The 27821-nt window shown below is 37.7% G+C and overlaps 1 protein-coding gene and 1 long non-coding RNA gene across 4 annotated transcripts in view; one reads left to right on the plus strand and one right to left on the minus strand.

The window, feature by feature from the left end:
* The window catches only part of PSD3 (pleckstrin and Sec7 domain containing 3), a 460884-nt gene that overhangs the window by 353482 nt on the left and 79581 nt on the right, over nucleotides 1–27821 (minus strand). The window lies entirely within an intron of this gene.
* LOC105882550 (uncharacterized) lies at nucleotides 8773–14810 on the plus strand. Its single transcript, XR_001159277.3, has 4 exons — nucleotides 8773–8854; nucleotides 9387–9506; nucleotides 11713–11757; nucleotides 14596–14810. It is a non-coding gene; the product is annotated as an uncharacterized LOC105882550 (long non-coding RNA).

The raw sequence follows: 27821 nt of genomic DNA on the forward strand, positions 1-27821 counted from the left end.
TGAGATTCAGAGTGACCTGTGCTGTGGTAAATAAGTCTTGGTGACACTTCAGATATCTGCCATGGTGCACTCATACACTGTTGGAGTATAAAGAGGTATCACTCTTTTGGAAGATAATTTGGCTATTTCTATCAAAATTTGAAATGCATATGTTCTCTTTTTTTTTTTGTAGACAGAGTCTCACTCTGTTGCCTGCCCGGGCTAGAGTGCCATGGGGTCAGCCTAGCTCACAGCAACCTCAAACTCCTGGGCTCAAGCAATCCTCCTGCCTCAGCCTCCCAGGTAGCTGGGACTACAGGCATGCACCACCATGCCCTGCTAATTTTTTCTATATATTTTTACTTGTCCAGTTAATTTCTTTCTATTTTTTTTTTTTGTGGAGACAGGGTCTCGCTCTTGCTCAGGTTGGTCTCGAACTCCTGAACTCAAACGATCCTCCCACCTCCGCCTCCCAGAGTACTAGGATTACAGGTGTGAGCCACCCCACCCGGCTGCATATGCTCTTTTATCCAGCAATGCAACTTGTTAAGAATTTATTCCACAGATAACCCACATGACAAAGAGGAAGGTACCTTGATGCTCACCCCAGCAAAACATGAGAAACAACTTAAATGTCTATCAAAAGCGGTCTGGTTAATATATTGAATTATAACAAAATATAATATAGACATTAAGAAAACAATAAGAAAAACCTTATGTGCTACACTGGAATCACGTCTAAGATGTATTACTGTATATATTAATATTATAATGTATGTATGTATTAATACTTTATATATACACACATAATTATGTATGGACACACACACAGATTATCTCTGGTAACATTGTCTTAGTGGATCTGGGTCTCTGAGGTTAGAGAAAGACTTTCATTTTATAGCTCCCATTTATTTATCATAAGCATGTATTACTATTTCCTTTTTTTATTTAATTTCTTTGGGAGGAGGGTGTATTTATTTATTTATTTATTTTTGGTTTCCCAGTGCATGGATTCTTTCTGAGCCCTTGAGAAATTACAGAAAACATTTACATGAAAATTGCAGGTCAAACTCACAACACTTAATGCAAAAATCTTAAGCAAGATATTAGCAAAGTTGATTCAACAATATATATAAAAAAAAGATAATCCGTCATGACCAGGTTGGCTTTATCCCCAAGAATGCTAAGCTGTTTTAATTTTAGAACTGAATTAATATAATTTAATCATCAATCATCAATAGATCAAAGAAGAAAAATCCATATGATTATCAGAATACATGCAGAAAAATATGTGATGAAATTCAATGTCAATTTATTGTTTTAAGAAGAAACCTTAGCAAACTAGGTACAGAAAGCACTTCTATAATATGATTAAAGCATTACCAAAAAAATCTAGAGTAAACATCATACTTAACGGTGAAATTTTCTTCCTATGTGTCCTATAAACAAACAGAATGCAAAGGTGTTTAGTGGTGGCTCTTAATCCCTTTTGGAAAGATGACCCTTTAAAATATCTTGCATATCATTTCAGAGTAGTTCGTGTACATCTCCATTCCAAAGCCAGAAGTTCCATAAATTCCATAGTCTTTAGCTCTGCACAATCTGACTCCAATCTCCTGTTCCAACATCATCTCTCATTGTTCCACCACACTAACCAATGGTGTTCGTCTACTCAGCACTTCCTATCTTCTGAATCCACCAAGCTTGTCTGCCTACCCTCCCCACCCAAGCTCACATCCAACTGAGAGAAACAGGAATCAAGGCATCACCTTTATTACTGATAAAAAGCTGACTAGAGACAATGGCTAAAGATCTGTGATAACAATTAGCCAGATCTCCCCGACCAGCCACTTACACAGCTAGAGAACCTCAGGCCACCTCAGCAGGGCCAGGTCTGTTCCACACAGGGCAGAAAAAGCCACACGTAGGCCAAGTGTGAACAGAGGCCTGACAGGTACAGAGCTTGAGATCTCAGTTCCTTCTCCAAACTCACCAATGAGATGTCTTTCCACTTCAATCCCTCAGTCTGGAAATGTAGGCTCCTTCAGGAATACCCAAGTCTTCTTTCCAAGGCACAGTACAAGCCCCACCCCAACTCAATGCCATTTCATCACATTATCCATTCCTTGGAATTCCTATGAAAACTAATGCCTGTGCCGCCCTTTTGATTCAACATTTACTATATGTCTCTTGTACTGATAAGGAGTCTCTCTCCAAGATAAAGCAGACAGTAAGTCCCCTGATCCTGGGACTCTATCTCCCTCTGAATTATCACCACTTAGATGCATGCCCTGAACAAAGATGATGCTCAAATATCTATTGATTTTGAAAAATTATGAATGTCAGAATGTAGAGTATGGTCTTAGATAGGTAACAAGGAATCTTAACTAAGTTAAATCATCATCAAAGAGGTGTTTTCTAAAGATTAACAATTAATGGCATGTTTGATTAAAATATGAGATACAAATAAACAGAGAGGAAAAGCAATAGAGAAAAATACTTATTTAGATGTTGATTTATAAAAGGGTTCTTTGGATGTCATAGTAATAAATTAAAGCAGAAATCATAAAATGATGGAAAGCTGTCCAACAAAGAACTGCATCAAAACGAATCAAGAAAACAGTTTAAGAAATGCATAAATATACTAAGGATTGCCGTAGGTCACTAGCAGATATTAAACTGCTGCTTGGTGACACCAATCACATAACAGGGCTGTTAAAAAATGGGAGGTAGTTAAGTCATTTTCATATTTTCTATGTATAACCAACAGACCCCAATTAGATTCTTATTAGAGTCCAAGCCTAACTGAAAAGAACAATGAAGATGATTTAAGGAGCTGAAGGTGAGACTTCTGGAGGGAGGAAAAACACTTAGGGCAAATATTAAAAAAAAAAAAAAATCTGAGGAGGTATCATACTCTTAGAGACTAAAGGTTAAAGAGAAAATTGCAATTAGACATTTTACAACTCCAATGAAAAATAAATTCAGCAACAGAGAAATTTTAGCTAACTCTGAAGGAGACACTCTCTAAACATAAACACTGTTAATGAAACAATGGTAAAAACAATACTATCTTTTTTAATGAGTCAACTCAATACTTAAGAATCCACAGTTACTAACACAATGGGACAGCAGTACAGAACATAGAGAAGGTTACAATTTAAGCTATCTAAAGAAAAAGACAAAAATAACAAGAAAAGAAGAGCCATAAAAAGTAAATATACACAGAGGGTATCTGTAGATATAAATATTAGTCTAGAGAGGTCTTCAAAATTACCATAAAGGTAGGTATTTTATTTGTCCTGAGTTAAACACCATGATAAATCATATATTCCATCTAACAAAAATACTGCTAAATTCTGGTCAACAGTGTACGTGTTGCCTCCACTATACAGCACTCACTCCTCCCAACCCATAAAGGACATCACTAATCAACTGCTTGCTTTCCTGATAAAACCATGTAAAATCCATGACACTGACTTTCATTTTGCAAAAATGTAAAATGAAGATAGGGCAACTGTGATTCTTAAAACCTTGTTATAAATAACAGAATTCCCATTAAAAAATTCTCCAACATTAAAAATCTGAGAAATCTTTGATGACAATACAAACAAACACACATATAGTAGTTACTTGCCACGTCTCTGTGAATGCTGGTGCCTGCTTCAGATAATTTAGCCCCAATAGGTAGGCTTTCTTCATGAAAAGGAGAAAGAAATTATACCTTAGTAAGACAACAGCACATATATGCACAGCTTCTATCTTTGCCTGTATTTACAGGTAAAATAGCTCAATTAAAGTAAGATCTACAAGAAATATTATTCTCTAATTCTAATTAATAACTCTTATTTCACTGCATGAAACTAATGCTTTACTCCTTCAAACCTGGAGCACATACTTTTTTATTTCAAAGATTGTGTTGCCTAAGAACCAATTCACAGGACAGGTGATGACAACTCCTTAAAGTGGGACCTAATGGGCAACCAACTACTCTTGACTTCTATATGGCAAGGCCTCCCTCCCTTGATCTCCAAAGCTGCTGGAGTGTCCTGAGTCGCTGGGAACTGGCTGTTTTTTCCCAGAGAGGCACAAAAGACTCCTGTGTCTACAACTTACTTTCAACTCACTCAGAGCCAGTGGTTTCCATTTTACATCTAAGCCACCTCTTTTACATATTTTGAAACTCAAAGAAGCATAACATTATAAACAAGGTAACAGAGCTTTCTTCACAGGGCTATAGATTAGGAACTAATAATACCTGTCTTCCTTTTAGGTCAGACTTTTTGCTTTTATAGCTCTAAAATGTTTTTTACAACCCCAGCCCTAAAATGTTTAACACAGACCACTAAACCAATTTGCATGACCAACTTATTCTTCATTGAAGCTCAGCTCATAAAAAGGTTCATTCATGTTAAAAAGCTATTTTTAAATGTGCCCAACTCACTGCTTAGAATATGCTAACAATTAAGCATTATACTTCAGTGGAATTATAAAAGCTTAAAATTATGTTTCTCCCATCTCATTTCCACCTCCCTCAATTCAGCCATCCTGAATATCAACATTATTTTAAACTTTGCTGTTTTCTATTACAGTAGCCTCATTCTTTGGTCTTTCAGAAATAATGTGTTTCTGAACACACTGGCATCTGACTTTTAAACTCAGTTATACAAGTCAGGTTTGGCTACCTAAAGATGTATGAAGACATCATGCCAACGCCCAAGAGAAGTTTCTCCAGCTGAAATCAGGGGAGAGCAGACAGTGCTCTCCATCAGGAACCAGCATCCCCACTGGGCCATTTGCAAAAGGACCTCAGGCTCTGCTGGCAAGGCCTGGTTCTGTCTCATCCTTCCAACCCCCGCAGCGAAGGAGACAGCACACATCATACACCCTGGTGAGGATGCACGCACACACGCATGCACGTCAGGCTGCCAAGATGGCAACTCACTGCTCAAGGCACAAGGTTTCAATAATGCTCTAAAAATTACAGCCTAGGGTTATTGAAGAAGCCGAGTCCCCACAAATAGATTGGAAGCTGCAAAATGCAGTAGGCTGTCTCCAGAAAAAGTGCCCATTCCAACATGCAGTAGCCAAGCTTGCAGGATTCTTGAGATGGATGGGAAGTTAAAACATGTGAAACCACCAAGCCCACTCTTCATTTTGACACGTGGATATTATCACACTCATTAGACAGGCCTCAAGTTTCATACAGCACTTTACTTTATCGTTTAAAGCAACGCGTAAACAAAATAAATGGAAGCCTAATAGCAGAGTAAAAGCCGTGCCTGAGTTGAACTCCTGGTAATAAAGCACTTGGGCTTCTCCCTGGCCATTTCTTCCCGTGAGTTTAAGGTACATTACGAGCACGATCTCATTAATCCTTACGTCTGATGAGGGGTGTAGGCAGCAAGTATTTTAATCTCCCTTTATAAGATGGAAAAAAAAGTGCTGTATAACTTTTCCCAGGATTACAGCTGGAACTTGGTCTTTGAGTCAGGGAAACAGGTGACTTGAATTATAGTAAAGAGTTTGAATATATTAGACTCTTTTTAAAAAAATATGCTTCTCACTGGGAAATAAGATGGGTTTCCTAAGTAGGCAGTTGTATACTAAATACCTTCCAAATGGATTGCCATTCCACTTCTCACAGGTTTTACACTCCACATTAGGCTGTTAAATAGAGTCATTTTTAAAAATACATCCTTCCCTAGACCTGGCTTCCACTTATCCCCTACAACAGTGTTTCTCAAATAATGGTATCCGCAGATCCTCGGGGTTACCCAGCAGTGGGTCAAAGGGCACACAAAGTCTCTGAAGCAATGGGCACATTTTCTTGGGGCTCGGTTTGAAAAGATGGTCACTTCAAATCTGATTTTTATATTAAAATAAATATATTTTTGAAATGAAATGCCAAATAGGCATGAATTTTTTAAATGAATCATGAAAGAAATGATGTCCTTAAGCATACTGCTATAGGGGATGCCCACAAACAGGGCTGGGGTTGGGGGAGAAGGAGGTTAGTTGTATTTTGCTATTGACCACAGTTCAGGGGAAACATCTGAGAAGCTCTACAAAACAGAATTAAGAAATTTAAGAGGAAAAATTATTCCAACCTACTTGCCTGACCCAAAGCATTCTAGATAGATGGGAACACATCTTTCCATAAAGGCTTTTACTTGCCTTTCTTTCCACATGGGTTCTATGACCTATCAAAATGGGATTCCACTTCAGTTCTTCTATAAAAGTATCTTAAGATCACCAGTAGGGAAATGTTATCTCCACATTAAACCTTAAACATCAAAAGCTACTTATTTACTCATTTAACTATTTTTAGAATGCCTTACAGATACCAGGTTAACCCTGCTGAAGTCCTTTAACGATGAGGTGGTCCACAGGGTACCTTAGCTTTTCTGACTCTTGAGACAGTGTTCTCTTTACTATTTCAACTGGAAAATTAAAAAATGAAGGAAGGGCAAATGATCACATATGTCGGTTGGTAGGAGTGATTCCTTTATATCCACTCACTGCCAAAACAGTCACATGATCAAATTAGTAAGGAGAAATGGAGGCACATAAAAGTATAATAACATACAGGTTACCAGAAAATCAACTGAGCAAACACGGGCTTCTCCCAGCACTTACTTCTTTCAAATGATCAGAATTAGGATTAAGTTATCGAGGGCTCATTCAAATATATTCCTGGAAGCTATGAAGAGATTTGCTTCCAATACCCAAGAGGTTCGACAAAAAGCTAGTGAAAGACCTAAATCTAAACCACCACAAACAAACTGGCAACTCTTTTGAGGAGCTAACTGAGCAATTATGACCATGGGAGAGACATTCATTTCAAGCTCCTTGAGATAGCTCTAGATTTATGAACAAAGTGGGATATACAGTTCCCGAAATTGCTAGAGAAGGAAGACATTCGTTCTTGGTTCTCTATTGTTTGGGGGTCACAGGCCCTTTGGAGAAAGTGGTAAGTACACTGTACCCTTTCCCCAGGGAGGGGAACAAAGGCACTGCTGCACACCAGCACAAAACTGTCACGATTTCAGCACAGCCCCTGACCTTAGTTAAGATCACCTTATATTTCCACCCAATAACTGAGATTTCCCAGCTCAGAAAAACTGCTTCCAAGTCACTTCTGACTAATCAGGATACTTCAACACAGAAAAATTTTATAAGACGACCATAAATTTTACAAGAAGACTTTAAACTTTATTTTAAAAACAGAACTTGTGTGTCTAAATATATTGTGCTCATTCAAATGGTCACCCTAGGAAACCACATGTGTTATTTCAAGGAACCCTAAGCAAATGATCTGGAATTTCTATTCTGAAATAAACTTTAAGGCCAGTTTTCACATCACACAAGACAGAAGGTTTCTTTATAGACATACTTCATGTCTGACTAAAGAAAAACTGTTTCATAGCTATCACCTAACTTACAAAGTAAACTTCAAAATGCCATGGCCTAACTCAAAAATAAAATCCACCTACAAAAACATAAAAGCCCACCACCACTGAGGATATGTTTTAAAAAATGCAATGGACGATATAAACACAATCCCAAAGAAAAAAGATCCAAGTGTTGAGTTACTACAACATCACAGAAATAAGTGTATAGTGTATATTCTGAAAAGGATATTAAAACTTTAACTTATAAAATGCATTTATTTAATAAACATTTCTAGGGGAGGTAGCTAATATTCAGCAATGCCTACCAGAGTGATTCATCTCACCAGGATTTACTTTAATAACTACTATAAGGTCCTAAGCAAAGTCACATCATATTCATACATTCTTTGAAAATTTCCTTTCCCACAAATATTCTTTGACTGTTCAAGTGTCCCACAAAGTACATTATCTTAATTAAATCCTGAAAATAAAATATCTGAATTTAGATACAACAGAAAATCAACAATGAAATGACTACATTATTATCTTTATTGCAGAGAAATCCACAGTACATTGTGGATTTGTGGTAATGACCAGAAAATTCCTGAGGGGTGGAGGGCTCTGATGAAATACAAAGTATCCACATTTTAGTCCTTGTTAAAAAATTATTAATATTGTATACGAATAGCTTTTTATTAGTGGCCACTTCTAAAGAGAGATCACTATACTTTATCTGTTCAATGTATTCACACAACTAGACTAATAAGCAACAAAAATTCCCCTGAGATTTTTCAGCAAAATAGTTTAAGATCAAATTAATAAAATGTCCTTGATCTTTTGAATGTACATATTTAGAAAAATTGAATAACCAAATTATTATATAGTATCTCTCATTACTTTTAGCTTTGGCTATCATACTCAACAGACCTAAATTTCTGTGGACTTACCTGAAATTTAAGGTAAACCCAACAGGAAGGGTGGGGGAGTCTATGATAGACTGTCATGATCAGAAAGAACAAACAGATGTGATCAAAGAGTAGCGGTTATGGATTCAGATTTTGATCCAACATAGCTAATTTTTCAGAACACTGGAAGGAGTTCCAACAAATGGAACAAGTTCCACAACAAAACAAAGACCTCCCTACCACTAGAAGTATAAAGAAGAGTAGGCAGTCACTGCTAAGAACAGTGCAATGAACTGAAAGTTTGTGTTTCCCCCAAACTCCATACGCTGAAACCATAATCCCAATGTGATGGTATTTAGAGGTGGGGTCTTTAGAAGGTAATTAGGTCATAATGGTGGAGCCCTCACGAATGGGCCAAAAAACTAGGTGGCTCTATTCCCACCATGTGAGGGCACATGTAAATCAGGAAGAGGACACTTGCAAAGAACCACACTATGTGGGCACCCTGATTTCGGACTTCTAACCTCCAGGACTGTGAGAAATAAATGTTTGCTGTTTATGCCACCCAAGTCCAAGGTAATTTGTTACAGCAGCTCAAACACACACACGCAGCATGGAAAGCACTGGCACTGGGCGAGTGGGTAGGCTGGTTGGTCCCAACTTCTAAGGTCCTGTTTCATTATAGTTCTAAAAAAAATGATTTCTATAGTCTGGAAAAAAAAGCTGAAATTAATAAGATAAAATTTTGAATTTAGACTAAAATAATAGACCAAATATAGGATGGAGTAGACCTGAGTCTTGGGAGTTTATTTAGTTGACTACTGAACACAATCTGAGATTCAACTAGAATGGGTAATAGAAGGGTAATATCCAGTACCCACACTGTTCAGATCACCTTGGACTGCTGAGTTCATCTCAGGGTTTCTCATTTTAAAATGAACAGACACACTTGAACAACAATGGTGACCAGGAGGCAGAGGCATCCAAACACCCTCTCAAGAGAACTAAGATGAGGTTGATTATGTGAGAAAAGAAAGAGGCTCTGTATTAGTCCTTGGGTTGCCATAGTAAGTTTTTTTTTTTTTTTTTTTTTTTTTTTTTTTTACAGTTCTGAAGGCTAGAAGTCCAAGATCAAGGTGCCAACAGGTTGCTTTTGGTGAGGGTTCTCCTGGCTTGCAGTCACCCTCTTGCTGTCCTCAAGTGGCCTTTCCTCTGTGCACATGTGCTGGTAAGTCTTCCTCTTCTTAAAAGAACACCAGTCCTTTTGGATTATAGCCCTACTCTTCTGACTTCCCCAAAGGCCCTATCTCCAAATATAGTCATCACACTGGGGGTTAGGGCTTCAATATATGAACTTTAGGGGGACATAAGTCACTTTATAACAGGACCCAATCTTAAGTATAATTAAAGACTGTCTGAAAAGGATATTGATTTGTTCTTTACTGCTCAAGAAGGCAGAACTAGAAACAAGAGTTTCTAGTTCTAGTTTCTAGAAACAGTACTGGAGTTGGAATAGATGAAATCTAAGCTTCTTTAAACTCTACTATGATCATGAAGCTACGAGATATGAGTTACTTGGCATTTCCTATGGACCAAATTTTGTGCTAAAGCACTGCTATATCTCACTGAAACTTTACCTCCACTCTGAGGTAGATACTAATAATACTTTATAGCCATTTATTGCTGTTGAAGCTTGCTCTTGCCCAGTGTCACATTGCTGGTAAGTAGCAGAAGAAGAATAGGATCCCAGGTAGTCAAACTTCAAAGCTTCCCAACCCAGCTTTTTAACCATTACATTGAACAGCCTACAATACAACTGAGGAAATAATTCCATTTACCAATAGAAAATCACACACAAAAAAACTAAAATACTAACAACATGTTACCACCATCATTTATTTTTCTCTCAATGTACTAGTTGTTTCCATACATTGTCAGTTAATCTTCACTGCAAGTCAAGGAGGTAGGTATTATTATGTACATGACACACATGAGGAAATAAGCTCAGAAAGCCTTCCTCAAATTCAAGCAGTGACTAAAAGCAACACATGGGGGCTGAGATTCAAAATGCATAAGAATTGTATTTTTCAAATGCAAATCTTTCATGTCAACTACAATCCACTCCTACTGGGCTTTCACTTGGCTCAGGCCCTGGGACTTGATGAATTTCCAAATCCCCTTGTGCTGACCAAATTTCCCAGGGAGAACTAAATATAATCCAAATCTTGCCTCCAAGAGAGGGAGATCCACAAGAAAAGCAAATCCTATGAAACAAAATCAGAATTTCTGCCACCAACTCCCATAGTCACTGGGCAAAAACTTAGGGAGCCCATGCTGTGTGCTAGAGTTTCAAGTAACAGGTAGAGAGAACAATGAGCAAAAGGAAATCCCACTTATCTAGACCCAACATTCTACCAGGGGGAGACTGAATGAACAAATTTCTAATATATAAATAATATGTCAAGTAAAAATAAAATTAAAAAAATGAAAAAATCACAGAGAGTAAAGAGGCAGAGGAGCAGGGGTGGAGGACATAATTAGTGTGATTTTAGAACCAGTGGTCAGGACGGGCTTGGGTTAAACTGCATTAGATCCTGCAGGTCCTGTCATCTTGACTACAGTTTGGTACTTCCTCACTTTAACTAGAGGAAAGGGTGGACCACAGTGCTAATTGCAAACAGGTCAAAGGGAAAGAAAAATACGAAGTCTTTTGCCTTGACCGCAAGGAAAGCAGTTACCATGCACTGTTGCCATGGCATTGGGGAAAAAGAGAAAGCAGCATTCCAAGTATCAGAGTATGAAGAGAACAGCACCAGTGAGGAGAGGATGAAAGGCAGGCTGAGGTTTAAGTCCTTGGGAGTGCTGAGGCCCCCTGGGTGGCAGGCAGGAAGCAAAGCTTTCAGAAGAGGCAAAGATTGGAGTGTGGGAAAGAAGAGAACAGAGCTACTATAAAAAAAGGTCTTCGCCTAATCTCTACCCATTTTCTAAGTCCCTAGTCCATAAAGGTACCAAATGGAACAGTTAGCAGAAAAATAAAAAGAACACCAAGTTTCTAAAGTGCTCTGTATCACAGAATATCTAAATAGATATTTTCTGAAATTTTCATCTTTTTTGCCAAAATGTACCTAACATTTCAACCAGCTAATTTACCACCTAATGCGAATATATCTTCTCAAACAAGGTATGGCCCAGGAATGGAAAGCTACGTGGTGGGATGGAAGGAATGTGTGGGCTAAGGTCAGGCAGAAGAGGGTGTATAACCTATTTCTGACACTTAACAGCTGTGGAACACTAGTTAAGATTCTTGGCCTCCCCAAGCCCCTTGTTCTTTAGCTGTTATAATAGATTAAAACAGAAAGAGTAAAAGAGATAACAAGTATAAAGACTGATTTGTAATAGCAAAGTAATAAACATTCATTCCTTTCTTTAAACAGTTCCAGTATCTGAACTTCTGCTCTACTATCATCAATGATGGAAAGGTAAGGCAGTTCATTCCACTGTTAGATAACTGAAATTATAAAATTTTTAAAACTGTACATAAAATCAAGAGACTCCTTAAGGCATGAACAGGCAATTCACAAAAGGAGAAACACTAACTACAAATAAACATATGGAAAATATCTCAATCTTACTCAGAATCAAAGATAAACACAATAGCCAAGATTGTTTTAAACAGTATCAAGTAATGTCATTGGTTATTGGGAAATAGGTACCCAATCTGATCCTGATGGTCAATGTGTTTATGATATTTCTAGAGAGAAATATGATCTGAATCGAAGCCTTAAAATGTGTATTCCCTTCCATTCACCACTTACACATCTAAGAAATTTCCTAAGAAAATATAATAAGTGGATGTTCTTGATAGCACTGTAATCGAAAACTGGAAAAGAGCAAAAGTTCCATTATTCAAGTAAATTATAATAGCTCCATAAAATAGAAAACATGCAATTAAAAATGTTTATGTTAGAAAAATATTTGCAATGCATATGAGAATTCCAAGACTAATTTCCTTATTTAACAGAGAGCTCATAAAGATCATTTAAAAAAAAAAAACAAAAATGAACAAAGACAATTTAGAGAAAAACAAATTCAAATGACCAATAAACTTACATTGTTCAACCCTACTCATTATTAAATAAATACAAATCAAACTGAGAAAAATGGTATCCATTTTTCACCTATTAAAAATTCTAACATCTGTGATACCCAGGACTAGAAAGGAATTTTGAAACAGGGACTCTCATGTTGGGGGCTAATTTTGGTGTTATATTTTATATTATTTATTTATTAGTTTGTAATGTATGTGTGCTGCCTGATGCAGCAGTAGTCAGCAATTTTTTTAGAGACAGTTGGTGCCTTGTGACTTAATAAGAGGCCTGAGTTGTTGCACATAAGCATATGCTCCCAAATTCCATTGTAAAACTTTTTTTAAAATTTATTTATTAGTAGGGGTAGCACTGTGTATAGGGTTTTAGGCTTTTTGTAAAGGAGGTGAAAAAGTAAAATGATGTTTTATTGCTAAGGCATGTAAGTTTTGTTAAAAATTTTTAAAAATAAGGGTATAGAGAGCATGGAGTAAGTGTTGATGCCTACTACATCAGGTAACACACATACATTACAAACTATAATAAATAGTTAATATAAAATATAACACCAAAATTAGCCCCCAACACTCTCATACTCATGGTGAGAGTGTATGTAGACATTAATAATGTTTACCAATATCAGGGCCTCCTCCATCCCTGGTACTGGGAAGATATCAACTCCCAGCCCCGCTGAAGTTGGGCATATGCAGATGGGATTAGTCAAGACCATGTGCCCCAGAATCAGATCAGAGGACTCAAATCCTAGATTTCACTACCACAAGAACTGTTTAACCTCTCTAGACCTTAGTGTCTTCAATTGTAAAACAGGGATAAAAACAGTATCTACCTCATTGGGACAATTTGAGAATTAAACTCTGGCACAGTACATGGCACATAGTATTAGTAATAATAGTAGAAATTACTGATCTTACTATGTAGCAGGCACTGTTCTATGCATTTACCTACAGTAATTGATTTTATCACTCAATAAGCATTAGCATTCACATCAGAAAATTCTGCGTTACTTATAATTGCAAATATCTGGAAACAACCAAATTGTCCATCAGTAGTGAACTGGATAACTAAACCAAAGTACACAAAGGATGTCTATGTGGCTATTACAGAGAATGAGGTAGCTCTGAACATGCTGACAGAGAAAGATCTCTAAGTTTGTTATAAAAATTCTAAAAAAGTTAAGATGTAGAAAAATGTATAATATATGATCTCTTTTGTGTACACAGAGATGGATGGATGGATGAATGGATGCTAAAACTGCATTGTTTGTTTCTTTGTGTTTAAAGTCTAATAGTATGGTGTGTGGTTAAGAAATGAGCTCTGGATCCAGAGTGCCTGGGTCCTAATCTGGTCTAATTTCTTATAAGCTATATGGCTTTAGGAAGGTACTTAAACACTTAGCCTCAGTATTCTCATCTGTAAAACAGGATTAATAATAGCGCCTACTTCTTGCAGCTTTTGTGGCGATTAAAGGAGCTAATAGGTAAAACAGTTCCTGGCATAAAGTAAGCAACCAGTTAATGTTAGTTGTTTTATTACTAATCATTTCAATATGTTAACATGGGTTGTGACATAATGGGCTTTTTTGTTTTCTTCATATTTATCTATATTTTAAAGAATAGTAACAAAGGCATTTGTCTTCTGAAAATATAAAATTGTATGCACTGATATGAGAAATGTATAGACTATGTTAGATGAGAAATGCTAGTCAAAACAGTATATATGGCAAACTCATTTTTATTAAAATATATATCATGTTATGTGACTAAATTAACATAAAAAAATTTAAAAAACAAGCACCAGATATATTCTCCAGCAAACTGGTATTAACTGAGTAGCACCTAAGTGGACACATAGGTACTACAGTAATAGGGTATTGGGCAGGTGGGAGGGGGGAGGGGGGCGGGTATATACAAACATAATGAGTGAGATGTGCACCATCTAGGGGATGGTCATGATGGAGACTCAGACTTTTGGGGGGAGGGGGGGAAATGGGCATTTATTGAAACCTTAAAATCTGTACCCCCATAATATGCCGAAATAAAAAAAAAAAATTTAGAAATGCACTGAAATGTTACCAATGGTTTCCCTGGGAGGTGGATTATAAATTATTTATATTTTCTTTTTTGCTTATCCCTATTTTCTGATTTTCCTAAGATGAACCTACATTCCTTGCATAATGAAAGTTTAACTGTCATAGTTTATTTCCAACCACAGAAGCTACAAAGGAAGAGGTTAAATTGAAAGGCTCCCAATGACGTAACCAGAGATGGACTTTACAGTAACATGAGTGGACAATACACGCTTTTCTGAGAACCTACAAGTTCAAGTTCAACAGCATGACACTAATAAAATAAAATAAAAAACTACTTGATGATCTATCAGTAGCAAGACTGCCATTCTCTATTGGACCAGGCTCCCACCTGACTTCCTGGAAGTGTGCTGGGATTTAAGAACGGTAATTCTAGCCCCAGGTAACACGCAGCCAAAGCAGGTAACACAGCTCAGAGCTGAGCTTGCTGAAAGTCCAGAGGGCACCGCTGCAAGGTTACAGGCAGCGCTGCATGCCCACATGCTGCGTTTCAACCCGTGTTCCACAGCAGCAAACCCAAAACAGACCCCAAGTGAACTGGGAAAGAACAACTCAAACATTCAAAACACTTTCTGAAAATTAGTTTGCATTATGACTTCTTCTAAAATGTTCAGCCCTGAGTAAGCAAGGAAGGTCACAGGATTTTGTTCCGATTATACTCAGGAAATCCTTTTGCTAAAATTTGAAAAATGTGAAAACTCACAAATGGTCAACCATGCAAATTTCAATTTGCCTCTTCTCTCCTTAACATCTCTACATGATCGGAGACAGCTAAGTCCACTGGTTGCACTGAACCAGAGCCAACAAGACTGCAGACACAGCAACCTCAGAAGGGTTTACACTGCAGGAAGGGGGAGCAGTGAGCCGCAGGTACAGGGTGCTCCTACAAGTCCACTGCTGCTGCCAGCCTCCTCACCTCACTCATGCCCCAGGTGCTGCTTCAGATCACTGCGTTACCATTACCACTTCTCAGAAGACGTATTTTATCATCCTCTCTGTCTCTCCCTCTCTCAATGTCAGTCCCTCAATCCCTCTTAATGACACTGACTCACTCCTCTCAACCTCCCTCCCTCCCTTTTCCCTACCCTCCCCCACCAGCATCCCTCTTATCACTGCACTAAAGCCAGCAAGAAGCCACAGAAGAGCTTTCAGCCAACAGCAAAGCAGTTGAGCTTCAAAGCAAGCCAGACAAGGAAGCTGAATGTCTATCTAGTTCCTTCCCCATTGTGGGCCTATTTTCTCATGTGGATAAGAAGAGATTTCTGAGATCTTTTTCCTGCTTTAAAATTCTGCGATTCCACAACAGCTAAATAAGATCACTAAACAGGCAGGGAGTCAGCACATATCCATTGTATTTTATCTTTCACCAAATGCTTCCCAAATGTCTATCACCAAGAAGTATATCCAAATAGACCATGGGTCTATGTTTTAATTTTTTATACACTGTAATTAAAAACAGAATGCGTCGCTTTTACTTTGGATTCTGTAATTCCTTCTATTCACAATAAGCAGGTCTTTTACGAAATCAACTGAGTTTTATCTTAAGCACTACAAGTCTTACTCAACAAGAGAACATTCTGCATTTGGATTAACAGAATCAATAGTATCTTTCACTCCACAAAAAGAAATTGTTGTTTTGGTATGATTTGCCCAAGAGTCCCTCCAAGAAAAATATTTTTATTATTTTACTACTAATAATTTATTACAGATTATATATGTGTATATATATATATATGTGAGTGAAGCATTTATTTTGGTATTAAATAAATCATGCTCTTTAAAGTACAAAAGAACATACTCTTCTACCTGTAAAATGTAGTTACGCAGAAGTAGGTTTTTAGGTCCTTCTTGCATTAAAAAGTGGTTTTTGTTTTTTCTCTGCTGTGGAAACAAACCTCCAAAGCACTGAGGGGTAGAATAGTATCCTGATGCAGACATCCCATTTAATCTTAACAGAATTAAATAAGTAGTACTCATTATATACTTTCCTATGTCTTAGCAGATACTATAGAAAAGTCAAAAGCATAACAGGTTCCCTGCCTGCCAAGAGTTTACAATCTCACATGGAAATCAAATGTACGTACATGATAAACACTGGTTCAGGGCCTGCCACATACCAAACAAGATGGAAGGCACCAGGGCTGTGAATAAGATGCCATTCTCCACCATAGGCTGCTGGGAAAGCCAAACACAGCTGACCTCCCAGGACTAGGACAACCTCCACTGCACGCACATTGGGAAGCCCAGTGCCCTTCTCAAGATGTGGTGGCTTCCAGGGTACCATCCTGGGAGATGAGAGAAGATCAGGGCAAGGGTAGGGGGATATTGTCTCATGGTCACCATGAGTCATTTCTTGTCTCCTGGAGGTATTTCTCTGTCAGGTAAAAGTAGAGCCTGATTTGGTTGGTTAGTTGATAAGTTTTTATCAGCCTGACAATCTTCCATATATATTTGATTTTAACTATAAATATGTTTGGGGTTACATCTATCATCCTATTTTGTGCTCTTATCTATTTTCCCTTTCTCTCCTGTCTTGCTTCCTTTTGAATTTTTATTATTATTTAATATTATTCCATCCTCTCCCACACAAGTATAGAAGCTTTACATTCTGCTTCCAGGCTTTTATTATCCTACAAATTATAATAAATATATTCAACGTACCAAAGTGTAAAGTTAGTCGATTATTTTACTCCACTGCCTGATGTTAGAGAACACTTCTGCACCATTCACACAATTTACCAACTCAAAACATGGAGGAGCTTTAGCCATGGTGAACTTATTTGCAGTTCCCTGCACTCCTTACACAGCCTCTTATCTCTTGTCTATGCACGGGGCTGCTCCTCCTAACTGGAATGCCAGCCCTCTTCTCTTCACACCCCTTCCCAACCAGGCTGAGTCTTGCACACCTCTCAGGTCCTGGTTTCTCAGGGGACTCTTTGCAACCCCCATGGTTCCCACTGCTACATCTGTCTTTACTAAGGTTCGACATATAAGAGCCTACGTGGATCACTGCTAAGCCCTCAGCACCGTGTAAAAGATGCTCAGTAAATATTCACTGAATGAATGAATGAATGAATGAAATATAGTAGTTTCAAGGCAAACCAAGGAAAAAAGCAAAAAAGGTCACAGATCATCCAAAATGAATAACAAAGTCCACTAACTGTAGAAGCAGAAAGACTACCACGGTGATTTAACAGCACAGGCCCTGGCGCCAGACTGCATGAATTCAAATCCAGATTGCACCACTTATTACTAGGTGACCTTGGACAGAGTAATAACTTCCCTGTGACTTTGGAAGATGAGGACAACCATTAAACAAACTCATCAGGCTGTTGTAAGGAATAAATAAGCTAACACATGAAAAGTACTTAGAATAGTACTTCCTGTTGAGATCCTACATACAGAAACATACCTCAGAGATACTGTGGGTTCACTTCCAGCCCACAATAAAGCACACATAAAAGGTGAATCACATGAATGTTTTAGTGTCTCAGTACATATAAAAGTTATGTTTATACTATACTGTCATCTATTTAAAGAGATAATGCAACAGCATTATCTCTTTAAAAAAAAAAACTATATACCTTAATTTAAAAATACATTATTGCTAAAAAACATCAACAATCATCCAGCCTTCAGTGAGTCACAATCTTTTTGCTGTTAGAGGTTCTTGCTTCGATGATGATGGTCACTAACTGATCAGTGTGGTGGTTGTTGAATGCTGTGGCAACTTCTGAAAATAAAACGAGGTTAGCTATATCTACTGACTCTTCCTTTCACGATAGGTTTCTATGTAGAATGCAATGCAATGCTGTTTAATAGCATCTTACCCACAGCAGAACTACTTTCAAAACTGGAGTCAATCCTCTCATACCTTGCAGCTACTTTATCTATGAAGTTTATGGAATAGTGTAAATCCTTTGTTGTCATTTCAACAATGTTCAAAGCATCTTCACCAGGACTAGATTCCACCTCAAGAACACTGTGCTCATCCATAAGAAGAAACTCCTCATCCATCCAAGTTTTATCGTCAGACTGTAGCAATTCAGTCACATCTTTAGATACCACTTCTAATTCTAGTTCTCTTACTATTTCTACCACCTCTGCAGTTACTTCTAGTCTTCAACCCCACTGTCATCCATGAGGGTTGAAATTAACTTCTTCTGAACTCCTGTTCATGTCGATATTTTGACCTCCTCACATGAATCATGAATATTCTTAATGGCATCAAGAATAGTGAATCCTTTCCAAAAGGTTTTCATTTGACTTTGCCAAGATCCATCAGAGGAATCATTACTTATGACAGCTATAGCCTTACAAAATAATAGTTATTTAATAATAAAACTTGAATGTCAAAATTACTCCTTGATCCATAGTAGGATGCAGAATGGATGCTGTGTTAGTGGGCATGAAAAACAACATTCATCTCCTTATCCAATTGCATCAGAACTCTTGGGTGACCAGGTGCATTGTCAATGAGCAGTAATATTTTGAAAGGAATCTTTTTTTTTCTGAACGGTAGGTCTAAACAGTGGACTTAAAACATTGAGTAAACCATGCTGTCAGCACAGGTGCTGTCATCAGGCTTTGCTGTTCCATTTATAGAGCACAGAGTAAATATAGCATACTCTTAAAGGGCCCTAGGATATTCAGATGGTAAATGAGCACTGGCTTCAACTTAAAGTCACCAGCTGCACTGGCCCCTAACAAGAGAGTCAGCCTGTCCTTTGAAGTTTGAAGACAGACATTTACTTCACTCCAGCTATGAAAGTCCTAGATGGGATCTTCTTCCAATAAAAGGCTGTTTCCTCTATATTAAAATCTGTTGTTGAGTGTGTAGCCACCTTCATCAATCATCTTTGCTAAATCTTCTGCAACAGCACTTGCTGCTTCACCTTGAACTTTTATATTAGGAAAGTGGCTTCTTTCCTACAACACATGTAGCAACCTCTACTGGCTTCAAACTTTTCCTCTGTAGCTTCCTCACCTCTCTCTCAGAATAATGTACATTGTACCTATTAAATGTAGGGTAGCACAGCAATAGGACCTTAAAATACACATTAGATAAAGATATGTTTAATAATAAAACCTCATTAGTTTTGGATTAATTGTAGAGGGTCACAATGAATTTAGGAGTTTTATTTTAAAAAGAAAATTATTTTGATGGCTTTTACAAACAAAGAATAACCAAAATGGGGTTAATAGTAGAGGTCCTTGAAGAAACTGCATTAATGAATAGACATAAATTATTGTAATCAGAATTTCATCTGCTGGCTTTGGGTTTAATTAAAAAAAAAAAAGAAAAAGAAAAAAAAAAGAATTTCAGTGATAAAGTGTTCAAAAGAGCCTGAAAAATGTTTTTTCCCCCTTTGGTGTTCAGTTTTTTACTTGTTTTTGTTGGTTTGTTTTTGTTTTTTTCTATCAAATACTGAGTACCTCATATGAATAGAACTATGCTTCTCATTTAATCTCCAGACCCCTCCTGCAAGGTCAGTATTATTACCTCATTTTATATCAGGAAATACACTCAGAGAACAGAGGATTCAACAAGGTCCACCTGGCTCTTTCTACCGCACCACACATTCTCATCAAGTCCATCAGCTCTTATTGGAGATAAGAATGGTCAAATCAGCACAAAATGTTCAATGTTTGGGGGGAAAAACCTCATAAGCGTTTTTTAATGGTGCTATATTTCATTTAGCTGAATAGCAGATATATTACTAATGCTGTTTGTGAAGAATCAGATACTTCACCTATCACTGATGCCCCTAAAGGATTCTCTAAACCCAGTGGGCTAACTTGGCCATTTGCTAACGGGGTATAAAAGCAAGCACTCCTTTAAAGGAACTTGCCCTGTCTGTTATAGATTAGCTATGGGGACTTAAAATCAGCTAACCTTTGTGAACCTCACACAATGAACCCACTTTAATGCTGTCACAAGGCTAGTAATATTTGCCATGCCTATGTCACAGTATGGCATGTAAGACAGCGTTACATCACCTAATGTGTGTAGAAGCACTTTGCAAATTATACTTAGTGCCATATTGTAATTTGGCAAAACATTTTCACTCTATATTTCTATTTTTAAAAGATCTACAATACTCCTATTATTATGTTTTAGAAGCAAATTGTTTTAAAAAGTTTTGCTTAAATTTTAAAACTACTGGGAAATAAATGAGATTAGATTTCCAGAAATTTGTTTTATAAAAACAAAAAAAACAAACAGTTTTGCAAAGTAAACTGTAATTGCAAGGGCCTAGCCTTTAACTTGCTCATTCATTCATCAAATATTTACACAGTACCTACCATACGCCAAGCACCACCCTAGCAGCTGGGGCAATAACACTGAACAAAACAAAGTCCTTAACTGCTAGATATTTTTGAACTTGCACCTAATGGCACCTGGCACACAGTAGGCACCAATGAATGTTAAAGGAAACAAGTATACATGAAGAAATTAGGTGTATAAAAATGACCAGAAAGAGGCCTGCCACTAGAAAAGTTGCTTGTATACTGACTAAATAAAATATTCTGGTTCTTTGCAAAGACTTAACTAAAAGTCCCCTGTTAAATCTGCTCCATTAGACTAGCGTAGAGAAGAGAATGGAACCAAAAGCAGGAAAGCCCTATCCCCAAACTGCAAAACAAGACCCATCTGCCTCTCTGTTATAAGAGAAATAAAACTGAAACAGATGAAAACCAGGCAAATAAATCTCTAATTTAAAAAATAAATAAACCCCCAAGTGTAAAACCTGCTTTTCATCAATCAAATAAATCAGGAAAGGCAGCATTTCTAGGCCATTACCCTTGGGTCTACCATGGCACTTACAAAATGGCTTTCCTAATTAGTCTAATCATCGCTTCTGTTCCACGCCTTCTAGCTGCCTAATTACCCAACTCAAAAATGTTCACCCAACCCCCATGCCAAGCCCCTCCACAGCTCTATTTCCAATCACACTACTTAAACCATTTTCCCACGAGAACCTTAATGACAACTACCGCATGTAAAAACAAGTATTGACTTGGGGGTGTGGAAGAGACCCCGAAGTTTTGAAATATTTTTTTCCTTAGAAACTTTTAAGGAGCACTTGTATACAAAAAGAGTAGGGGAAATAATTGTGGTTTCTGAAATTCTCTTAATTATCATTGTAAAAATCTGTATCAATGAGAAAATGACACACAACAAAAAGCATGTTTTTGCCCTGGAACAGGAAGTGCTTGTTGGGATGCACCCTGCCATTCTGGCATGGGGGCTTCAGAAGTGCATGCAAGCCAGGGCTAACCACATCCTGTGATGCCACCATGTTCCATAAGTCCTGCTCAAGAAGGACTCCAGGTAAGGGGAGCTTGGATTCTGTATGCATTCTATTTCAGACTGCCTCAATTCAATTCCTCCTGTTTGAAAAATTCTCTTAGGAAGAAACAAAAAGCAAGCCAGAGATAGCAACAGACATGCACAGAAAAACCAAGCACTGGGCTGAGTTTGAGCAACCAGCACCAGGTGAGCATTTCCTGCACGTTAGCTAGGTAGTGTGTGATGTTCTAGAAGCAACTTTTTGTCCTAGAGCAACTTTCTGAAGAGGTTTAGTTTGCCCTATTACCTCAGGTAGGTGTTGCTGGGTCACTGGATTGATTTCTTCTGATTTCTCTCCCTTTTCAGGGGTGCTTCGGAATGAGATTTTTTGGAAAAGAGAAAAAGGAGAACAGAAGGTACCAACAGGATCGAAGCTTCAAAGGCATAGAGAGCACCCAAAAAAGATATAGGTAGTTATTTGGTGTTTGTTTTATTTTTAATACGTAGAAGAACATCAAAGAAAAAAGAAACACAAATACGAATTTTAGGCAGAAAAAAATTATCCAAAAGAACAAGTACAGGTTAGATGATTTAATGAGAATACTAGGGATTAGAGAATGTCCCAGCTATATTAATAAATTAGGGCAAATTCCTCCAGCTCTGAGGTCTGACTGCATTTTCTGTGCTCACAGTACCTTCTTCTTACATAACTTATATCATTTTAAGCAAAGTTAAAAACCAACAACAACAAATATCCTAATAAAGAGGGTTTTGTTCCTTTAAGCCTCCCCTCAAGACCCACCCTGGGAACAAGGTTTAGGATCATCAACCTGATACATGTTGAAGCAAGTGCTATCGCATGCCTCAGCACTGTGCTAGAATTGGTGGTGAAGAAAGATGAAATGCTACCTCACCTGTGTTTTAAGAAGCTTATAGTCTAGGTGCAAGGAGCCAAGTAACGCAAAGGAATATCCAACAAGAGGTGCTATATCTCTTAATAAATGGCAACTCCATGAATTCTGTTAATCAATCCAGAAATCTGTCATTCTCCCTCTCCTCACAGCCCCTCAATCATCAGATTCCGTTGATCTACACACCACATGTGGCTCATCTACCTTTCCACTTGTCTGATCACCATGGCCACCATCCCTGTCCAAGAAACCTTCATCTCTCACTTTAAAAACTTCCCTAATTCATTTCTCTGCTTCCTTCCTTGCTCTCTCCAATCCACTGTCCACACTGTATCCAGAGAGATCATTTTTAAAGGTTAACCTGTTTAAATCCCTTTGATGACTTTCCATTTTCATAGGATAAAATCTAAGCACCTAACTTTAACTACAAGGTCCTGCATGATCAGGTCTCAGCTTCCCTTTACAATCCCATTCCCCCCATCCCTTTGCCCCCCATTGGGTTCATGTGGCTCATCCTCCTGGCCTTCTTTCATTCTTGGTATGCTCATCTCTTTCCTGCCTGTGGCCTTTGTGCTAGCTATTCCTGTATAGCTGCAGTCCCCAACCTCTGGGTCACAGACCAGTATCGGTCCATGGCCTATTAGGAACCAGGCCACCACAGCAGGAGGTGAGCGGTGGATGAGCGAGCGAACGACTGCCACTCTATAGGACATATGCTTCCTCTGGCCAGCCCCATTTCATCTGCCACAGACATCTGTTGTTTGTGCCTGCCCAGCACTCTTTCTTTTGGCAATGGAACACCTCTTTTCTTCTTTAAATCATTTCTCCCTCATTCTCACTCCATGTAGTTTGGCTTAAACTGGTGATGTCCCCTCTTCCCCACCCAGGGTCACGCATGTGGGCATGTGACTCAGGCCTAGCCAAGGTATTCTGTGCCCTTGGCCACAGGGATAGACAAAACTCAAACAAGGTCCTATCAGAATTAATCCCAGGGATTTTGCTGGAAATACAGGGTACAGACATGCTGGGTGGCCAGATGATGGGTGACAGCACCCTACACCTAGCAAAGGCTGTGCCATAGCAAAAAGAAAAAAAAAAAAAGGTTTGGCCACAGGCTCCAGTCCCCTCTAATTCAGTCCTGGGGGACAACTGTTTCTGGTGCATCAGGATCAGGATAAAGAAGAAAAAATAAAGGACAAAGAGTCAAGTCTTTAATCCTGGCTCAGCTAATTATGAACTATAAGTTAATTAAGTCAATTAATTAACCCATTATAATTCTGAGTTTCCTCATCTATAAAATGTTAAAGGAGGACGAGATATTTTCTAAGGACCATTTCAGCTCTGATTCCACAACTTTCCTATATTACAAACCTGTAGCCTTATAATGGCCACAACAAAGCCAGCCCTAGCCAGCATCATTTAAAAACTATAAAACCTTCTTTCCATCTGACTGTACACTGTGGTGGACTATAAAATGCTGTCACCTTTCCAGAAAGGAATATGGATTGCAGGCCTTAAAAAGTTCTTATCTTTGATTCTAACTCCACTTTCAGGAAAATATCCTGTGAAAATAGAGATACAGATAAAAGTTTATATATAAAGTATACATATAGAAAGGTCATCACAGTAGTTTACATAACAGTGAAAAACTGGAAACATCCTAAGTGTCGAACAATAGGAAACTGGTTAAATGAATTATGTAAGATTAAATACTAATATATATCCATTGAAAAAACATTTGCAAATAGTTTTAATGTCATGGGAAAACGTTCACAAAATAATGTTAAGCAAAGTAAAAGATCATGTAAAAATGTGTATACTGTATAAACACACACGCATGCTCAGAAAAAAAGAAAAAATGGAAATGCCTCAAAAAGATTAATATGAGTTTTATGTCTTAGTGGAGGGACTACAGTTGATTTTTGTTTTCTTCTGTAAATATTAATATGTCTTTACAGCCCAAACTATCTACAATTACCAGGACTTTTTTTATAATAAGGAAAAAGCTTAAAATTTAAATTTTTTAAATTTTAAAACAGAATTTTTAAAATTGATTATACAATCCAAAAAAAAGTTGCACGTGCCCATGAATGCCTCCGCCAGGAGTCTGCCATGCACCTGCCTTTTCTATGATCTATAATTCTCATGATGATTCCATTTGCTAATGGATCAACTAAAAAGAATGCAGAAACATTCCATTAACACAGTAACACAGTGATCTCAGTTTTGCTAAAATATCTTGAAAAATAATTGAGGGAAGGGAGAAGCAAAATATTTCCTCCAAAGACAGCTAAAACATCCACATGGGCTTCTAACTCTCATTAACTGAGATAAATTTATCAACTCAGCTAGCTGACACCTAAGCCCCAGGAAAATGAGATGCAAAACTGGGGTAGAAAAAGCTGACTGTCATAGCCCAAGTAAAACAGGGCACCACAGAGACAGGTTTTGCATAGGTCCAATTCAGTCTCACATAGGTCTTCTCCCTAGTCCCACCTGGAGATTTACAAGACAAAGTTGTAATGCTTTTGACCAGACACTGCTATAGATATAATATTGAAGCAAAAGTCAGACCAAATTTCCAAGAGTAAAAATATGCAAACAAAAAACATTATAGATATGAACTTGGCTATAAAGTCATAAGGTATTGTGATTTCTCTGGGGGAGGACAAAGACCCTGGGTAACAGAATACACACACACACTCCTAAGACCCAGAGAGGCTTGACAGTTCAGCAGTTCCCTGGGTGTCCTCTGGCCAGAGGTCAACTGGGACCTACAGGCAGGTCCTTTGCTGACTGTTTTAATTGATAACCAAACCTCCAGAATTGGTCCAAAACTGATAATGCCCGTGGAATGGAGGGAGGCGGGGGAGCTCTAGAATTTGCCAAGTTGTGACACCACAAAAGCAGCTAGTGACATTTAAAAAGGTTAATTCATACACATGTAAAACAAACTATTAAAATAGAGGTATTATTTTAAACATTGTTTCAATGCCAGGACTTTTATACAAAGGCATTTAAGACATGTTGTCTGAGCTCTAAACTAAAAAATAAATTAAGACTCTGAATTAGCACCCTCAATCTATCTTCAAAATAACTTTTACCCATTCTTAAAATTCCTTTGACTAAATTATCATAATAATGACTATGCTTTCACTGAATGTTTACAATGTGCCAGACATGGGTCTGAGCATTTCAGAAGCGTGGTTCCTTTTAATCATTTAATCCTCAAACACCTCCATGTAGCAAGTTTTACCCTCATTTTACCAATGAGGAAACTGAGGCTCAGATAAATTAACACATTTGCCCACAATCAAACCACCAGTGAAAGCTGGGATTCAAACCCAGGTCTACCAAATTCCATCATGAAGTCATAATGTTTTTCAAACCCAATACATGGTAGAATATTTTTTAAGAGGTTTATAACTCTGTTTTTATGAAAAAGTTTCATGCTTAACTGAGAACTTAGTTATATAACTAATAAGGATCAAACCTCAAACTGTAGTTAATTCCAATTGTGTGCTGAGACCAAAAAGTGTGCCTCATTAAATCAAAGCAAGTAGGACTATAGCTTGCTTAAATTCCCAGGGAATTCTTTTACATTATTAGTGATACTTAAAAAAAAAACAAAAAAAAAAACCAGATCTCCATTCCTATACTCAAAACTATTTGATGGCTTCTCGTCTCAGAGTAAAAGCCAATGACCCTATAATTTTGTTTGGAAGTGTCTGGCACACACGAAGTCCTCAATAAATACTTGCTGATTAAAAGAAAAAATTTGGAGAGCCACTGTATCCTTTCTTCTGCTTTCAATAAAAAGATGTATATGTTTCCAAGGAAATAAAACCCTAGGGCATTAAATAAAGTTGACAAAACAAAAAACTGTTCTTTAGGAAAATCACTGAACTCTGAGTCCAGATAAAATAATCAAGAGGACTCCTCGAGTGCGCCCCAATTAGAACAAAATGAACTTCAGGCTGCTTCATTCTGGTAGCTCTGAAGAAGATTCAAAAGGACCTTTAAAAAATGTCCTAGAAATGATTTAGTAGGTTTCACCTATACATTATAAACTGCAATTTTTAAAAAGGAGTGGACTTGAAGTCAATATCTCAGTACTTATCCAATTGTGTCCTTAATTCATTTTCTCTTTCTCAGTGTCCTCATTTCCAAAATGAGGTTTGACTATAACATTTCTAAGGTCTGTCTTAGCTGTGACATTCTATTATTAAATCGCAATCTCCAACCTAATTTACAAAACAACTCAGCAATTATTTACATCACAAAAAGAATCTGATTTCAAAATACAATTTACTACAAAATCACAAATGCCCAAGACTGGAAAGAACTTAAAGTTTCTTTCATTTGAACCATTGGACAACTCATCCTATAATTAATTCCTATGTCCCTGTACGATCCAAATCTTCCAAATGCCAAGCATTTAATCTAGAATATCCAGGTAGTGACCTAGTCTCTGTCCAAATGCATAGAGACAGAGAGGTGGTGTAGTTTTTCCAACAACTGTTAGAAAATTCTTTATTTTGAATTAAAATCTGCTATTCTCTAAATTTCTCTTCTGTATTCTTTAGAAAAAGAGTGAGTGTATTCTCTTGCCATTGTCAGTTTTCTGTTTAGATTATATTCTTTATTCCAAATTCTTAATGACAAGTATCACATCCACTAGGTCTTCTCTTCCTTAGGTTAAAGATTACAGTTTCTACAATCTCTCCTGGTATCATATGATGTTCTGACCACTCACCTACCCTTTCAATGTTAATGTCTCTCTTAAAATGTGACAGTCAAAATCCAATAAAATGGCCGGGCGCTGTGGCTCACGCCTGTAATCCTAGCTCTTGGGAGGCCGAGGCGGGCGGATTGCTCAAGGTCAGGAGTTCAAAACCAGCCTGAGCAAGAGCGAGACCCCGTCTCTACTATAAATAGAAAGAAATTAATTGGCCAACTGATATATAATAAAAAATTAGCCGGGCATGGTGGCGCATGCCTGTAGTCCCAGCTACTCGGGAGGCTGAGGCAGAAGGATCACTTGAGCCCAGGAGTTTGAGGTTGCTGTGAGCTAGGCTGACGCCATGGCACTCACTCTAGCCTGGGCAACAAAGCGAGACTCTGTCTCAAAAAAAAAAAAAAAAAA

This window comes from Microcebus murinus, chromosome 24 (assembly GCF_040939455.1).
Source record: "Microcebus murinus isolate Inina chromosome 24, M.murinus_Inina_mat1.0, whole genome shotgun sequence".
Taxonomy (NCBI): Eukaryota; Metazoa; Chordata; class Mammalia; order Primates; family Cheirogaleidae; genus Microcebus; species Microcebus murinus.